Source organism: Lemur catta, chromosome 2 (assembly GCF_020740605.2).
Source record: "Lemur catta isolate mLemCat1 chromosome 2, mLemCat1.pri, whole genome shotgun sequence".
Classification (NCBI taxonomy): domain Eukaryota; kingdom Metazoa; phylum Chordata; class Mammalia; order Primates; family Lemuridae; genus Lemur; species Lemur catta.
The window spans coordinates 118,087,458-118,094,028 of NC_059129.1; positions in this window are offsets into that span (position 1 = coordinate 118,087,458).

Sequence of the window (6,571 nt, forward strand, 5' to 3'; positions counted from 1 at the left end):
GATTAGGAGAAAAAAATAAAGAGGAGTAACACAATAGTAATTACCTGAACAGATGGATTTCTAATCCTAGAAATCAACATGCTAATTAAGCTACACTACAGAATGACAAGATATTAAGGTCTTCTGAGTCTGGAGAGATTGTTATTCTAATTTACTAGTGGAACTTAATTCTCATTATATTAAAAAGTACTTAATCAACCCAATCTTTTTTAATTAACACATTTATTTAGGCAGTTTTAATGTTTCTATAAATTTCTTCCATAGGTATGAGTTTTATAGGGTACACTTCCTCATCAGTGTATTCATGGTTTGCTCAGTATCTGCATTTTTCATAGAGCAGAATTGAGTTTTGTTGCATCTTTAGCAAGATACTCTTTCCTGGGTGCTGTCAATGGGGTTTTCAGTAGGGAATCAAGATCAGAAAGTGGCGCTTTCATAGCTACCCTATGCTGCCTTCCTTTAAAGATGACAAATCTTCATCAGTAATCGGAATTCACAGTCCCTTGAGTGATTTAGGTGAGCTACATGTTTCGTTACTTCCATGAACAAACATTTTGAAAGAAATTAACAGGAAGAATGGGAATAATGGATGGAATACAAAAGTTTGTGGGAATAAGTAATGTGAGAAAGAAGTAAGGGAGCCAGGATCATTATTTTCATGTTTACATGTGTATGAAAAGTTTAAATTTTCTAAACCAGGAACTGACCAATACAACAGAGTTTTTGGAAGGTCACCTGGAATACATAAAATTAGCATGACATTTCTTAGTGGGTGAATGAATATCTTTATGGAAGAAATTTTTTTTTTTTTTTTTGGTAAAAGAACTCACCTGGGATAGAATTCTAGGAGATGGTTTAGTTTGGTTTCTAATTGTTCCCAAAAATATTTGGGGGAGTCGGGGAGTGTATGCTACTTTCTTGCCCTTTTCCTGTTTGTATTTTAGTTGTAACCATGGTATGCATTTATTTTATATCAGAAGATATTTTTACTCTATTAAAATGTGGTAAATATTTAAGATAGTTATAAAAATTTAACTCACCTTAGTTTAAATCCAATTCAACAAGGATTGATTGAATGACAATGATATAAAAACCAGGATTGGTGATGCAGAGCTACACAAACTTAAAAAAAAAAAAAAGATAGTCCCAACCACTTAGCCCTTGCTACTCAAAGTATGGTCTATGGACCAGTAGTACTAGCATTTCCTGGGATTTGCTAGAAGTACAGAATCTCGGCCTTCACTCCAGCCCTATGAACCAAAATCTGCACTGTAACAAGATTCCTAGGTAAATCAAATTCATGTTAAATTTTGAAAAGCACTGTGTTAGAAGACCAGAGTCTAAGGAAAAAAATAGATATTGATATTTTTTTAAAAGGCAGTGGTTTCCTAAGAAATGCTCTAACACAGAGCAAATATTGAGGGACAACAATAGAATGTAATTCTGCTGCAGGAATTCACAGCAGTTTGAATCTGCCCTCTTCTACCTTATCCTTTCCATGATACATCAGCATCTTCTAAAATGTGTCCCTGGTTAAGTACATTTGAGAAACAGCACATAATGTACATTACAGCTTAGAGATGCCTTGTTTACAACAGTATGTTAAAGATTCTGAGAAGTCCTGAAATAAATAAGTCTGTTTTACTTAGACCCAGGATTCCACAGATATACTTAAACATGAAACTTTTTTTTCCTTGCATGGCAAAGTTACATCCATTAGAACCAGTGTTTTATGGAACATACTTTGGGAAACACTGCATTTTATGAGCTTGTAACATTTTGTTCCTGAATTCTTTACTAGGGCTGTCTTGCTCTCCATTAGCTTCTCTTTTTCATTTTATAAAGTATAATGAATAAATTTAACCTTAAATATAAGTATGAACAAAAAATAAAATTTAGCTCTGACACAATGTATGTTATAGTATAGAAATTCGGAAGCAAATTAATCCAGATGTTCTGTTAAAAATCATCCAGATCTGGATAGATAAAGTTGTCTTTGAACAAGCAGTATGCTAATGTCTGGCCTCCACATATCATTGAAATTAAGCCGAATCCTGCAAGTATATGAAAGGGAAGTTTTGGTTAACTATCAATAAATGAATAATTCATTGGTGAGATTATGAATAAGAACCAATTGTCATGACTAAAATAATATTCCTGAAACTGACATAGTATTTGAAATAGAGTGGTTTATAGATTCAGCTAAGAGAGTGTAGGTATACGGTCTGAGGCTGGTAAATTGTTGAAATTTAAAACTTCCTTCAGGGAATAGGTGCATGGTTCTGTCAGATTAATAGTAAGGAATTCCTAAAACTCAGAAATTCAAAGGCAATGAAGTCAAAGCATATGCCAAGGTATTCACAATTCTCAATTTTTTTGGAACTTCAAACTGCCATTTGTTTGTGTTGTTCCTATTTAAATATATATTTTTATAAGATGTTTTCCCTCTAATTATAAAAGAAAGTGTGCTTACTAACTTGGGAAATATTTTTAAGTATAGGAAATATTTTAACAACCAGAATTTCACCTACCTGAGCTAGTTGGTTTTATGAAAATGTATTTAGTTATGATTTTATTGACCCAATGACTCTTGTTTGTTTTAAAATATTGATCTGACTTTCCAGAGCTTTCGTAAATATGTTGTTTCTTGTGTGGCAGGAACAGCATAACTCCCATAAAAGGTCTGAGGTAGGAACCCTGACAGGACTGCACAACTTCCTTACACAAAGACACGGGTCCAATGTGAGACCATGAGATAGAATTTCCCAGATGTTTAGCCAATGTTCTCTTATATTGAAAGTTTTTACTCAAATGAAAACAAAGAAGGCTATCTCAAATGCCATGTGGCCACTGTCTTCTGAGTAATACAACCTTAGATATTGAAACTCAAATAGTCACCCAACTATTTTAGCAAATTCTATTGGCCATTCTGGTCAACTCTTCTTGCCATCAAGGTGAACATTTGCCATATAGTCACTGGCTAAGGCACCATAAATTTTGTCGTATTGTGAATAAAATCCAAAAAGGATAAATTCTTGTTTTCCAGAGAGAAAAAGATCATGTCCACATACACTTATAGCATTTCTTGCAGTACCTTTTTTCTGATTTATTAAAAATTTAAATCTTTGAAAGATTTATACAAAATAAAACAGTACTTTCTACATGTGTTTTCTGTATATACCAAACAATACTGGAGAAAATTACACATCTAAGATTTAACAGACATAGGAGGTAAGTGGAGAATTAAACTCTAGCAAAGGGGGCTAATAGGAAATAGAAATAGAAATAATACTGGTACTATAAACAGCTAACTTGACAAGATATTGTAGTTGATACCTTGCTTATGCTAAAGAAAAATCTTTGGAAAAGTCTACTTTCACTTGGTTAATTTTCTTACTTGATATATGATTGATGAATTTAGTTCAATTTGCAAGCAGAAAAAAATAATTGAAATAGTTTTCACTGCTCCTTGTACTACTACAAAGACAGTAGTGCCATGCATGAAGAGCAGATAATGTGTCACAAATATATGTCCAGGGTGTTATTTACTATAATTTTAGAATGACAAAGTCTTTGAATAGTCTTCTGATCCAATTACCTACCTGACCCACATAAAAATATTTTTATGCTCCCACCTTATATATGTCTATATTTATATTATATAAATATCATGTAATGTATGTATTAATATATTTGTAATATCTGTTTAATATATAATACTGTGTGTAGATATATAAAATTACCTGTAACAAGTAATTATCTATATTCCTTTTTAACCCTCCCAGGGTAAAAATTAAACAGCCTCCCTTGGTAGTCCACTGTGTCAGGAGCCCAAATATACTCATTACATGCCAGGAAAATCTCTGCTATTTAATTTCATCTAATTTAATTCTCACACAAAAAAATATTTACTGATGCTCTACTTTGTGACAGCCACTGTGCTGGGGACTGGATATTTTATTATGAACATTTTAGCTCTTAAAATTTTTTTTTAAATACTTGAAAATGAAAATTAAGCTATTCTATAATATTGTTTTCAAAAGGCTAAGCAACATTTTACTATTTTCCAATTGGGTTTAGAAATAAATACTTTGACCATCTGAATCTTCTTTCCTAAGTCATGTCTTATATGTTTGCATCTGTTTGATTTGGAAGCAATAGTCACGGAACTAGAAAGTGACAGGGAAGTCCTATCAGAGCTTGTGATAACAATTGATCAGTCTGTCTTCTTTTCTTTTTTCTTTTACTCTTCTCTTTGCCTAAATAGTGTTTGTCTCCATAAATTTCTGTAAGCTCTGCTCTTAACCTTGTATATTCTCTGTCTTAGAGATCATACCCACTGCAGAGCCAGCAACTATCACATCTTTGCAGTAGTAGCTTCAAGATTTCTACGTAGGAGTCTCTGGGGTGGCCGTCTATGTTGCAAGAAAAGACTGGTTAGAGGATTCACTATAGTGGCTGTGAGAATTCTACTAAATCATCCAATTCTAAAAGCTGCAGTTTCTATATTTGCAAAATTGGAAGAGAATACGCATCTCACAAAATTGTAATAACGGTTAGTGAGATAAATGCAATGTCCCTGGCTCATATTATGCAGATCAATAAGTGGTAAGTACTATTAATATTGTGTAGGCCATTAAAATTGAGTGGCAATACCAGAACATATTTGGGTATGCTTGCTGTTGTCAGAACAGATTGACGATATTAGACAAGATTACTGCCAAATCAATAAAAGCAATTTTTTAAAAATATTATATGATCTTTATATTTGAAAGCCAGATATAACAGATTTAGAAGTAAATAGTTTCCATACTTGACAAATGTTGAAATCTGTTTAGAAGCATCCAACTTTGCTTTATGTGGCAGTTGATTAGCACAAGTAAATGTTAATATTGTGATGTTGCATTTCTTTCCTAAATTTCTAATTATTATTACATATTATGGCTAAGAAAGAAAATAAAAGTGATATTGTAACAATCTCATTTTCTATAGTTTGCTGTTTTATATCTTGATTTTCCAATTTCATAAAATAGAATTCTGTGGAAAATATGTTATTTAGATGGGATTATTTAAAACTAATAGCTAAATGTAGATGACTACTTCTAGAAAATGATGATATTAGAATACAGCAAGGGAGATTAAAGTTAGACACCTTGAAGAATTTCTCAATTGTAAGAACTTGAAAATACTGTAAAGGCATAAAATGTATTGACCTTGTTTCAAGTTAGGGTTTGCATAAGAGAATAAAAAAGGTTAAGAATGTTCTGTATGCCATTGCTGCTCAAAGTATGGGCCATGGGCCAGCAGTGCCAGCATTACTTGTACCCTACCCAGACTAACTTTTGCAAGATCCTCAGGTGATTAGCATGCATTAAGCACATTACAGTTTGAGAAAGTCTGCTGTAAGCTACACTTTGAGGCCCTTTATACTAACAGGGGGAAAACAGCAGAGGCTAATTTACCTTAGTATAGTCTTATGTTCTTTGTTCAATACCCGGGAGCTCTTTTCACACTTTATTAGTTTCAGTATACAATCATTTCTGTTGTTTTTTCCACTTCCTTCATCATACTCTGGTCTTTGTAGAGATATGCCTCACGTCTTGACTATTTCACTTGAATCCTTCTATGGAGGGCAGTTCCCTCCGGTCATCTATAAATCAGGTTTTAGGCTCTTAAAAATTCTCCTAAAAATTCAACCTTTTGAGGAGCCATGCATGTTAAAAGAGGATTTATTTAGATTAAGTTGTGGACAAAAAGAAGTTAGAGGAAGCTGTGTCTTGGGATGTAAGAATATATGAAATACAGTCCCATAATCGATGTGAGAGCATGAAGCTCTGTGAACAGATGAGGAGATGTCAGAGAAGGAAAGAAGAGGAACTGTATTATTTGGTGTCTCATACTGTTGCTGGGTCTACCCTGGTGACCCACTCGTGCAGTGGAACATTCGATGCACCTGTGTGCATATGAGCAAGAGTCTGTATGTGGATTCCATTAAAAGTGCAAAATTTGTCCCTAAAATACTTTTTAAAGAAAGTTATATCTACTCTAGTTTCCCTACTCAGGGTAACTCAGTCCTTATCCCCTGCCCTAAGGGAAAATATGATGAGGAAAGAGAGAAAAAACTATTGTCGATTAGACTTGGAGGCAAGATAAATAAATCTGTGGCTTAATGAAAACTTTTCCAGGATGTAGAGTCTTTGATGGTGTTCACTCACTTCAGCCTCTCCTCCATTATTGTTCAACATATAAAGTCAAGTCTATGTCATTTCTTTAGAAATTCAAATTTTGTTAAAAGGAGAAGTAGAGGCCGGGAGCGGTGGCTCACGCCTGTAATCCTAGCACTCTGGGAGGCTGAGGCGGGTGGATCGCTTGAGGTCAGGAGTTCGAGACCAGCCTGAGCAAGAGCGAGACCCCGTCTCTACTAAAAATACAAAGAAATTATATGGCCAACTAAAAATATATATAGAAAAAATTAGCCGGGCATGGTGGCGCATGTCTGTAGTCCCAGCTACTCAGGAGGCTGAGGCAGTAGGATCACTTAAGCCCAGGAGTTTGAGGTTGCTGTGAGCTA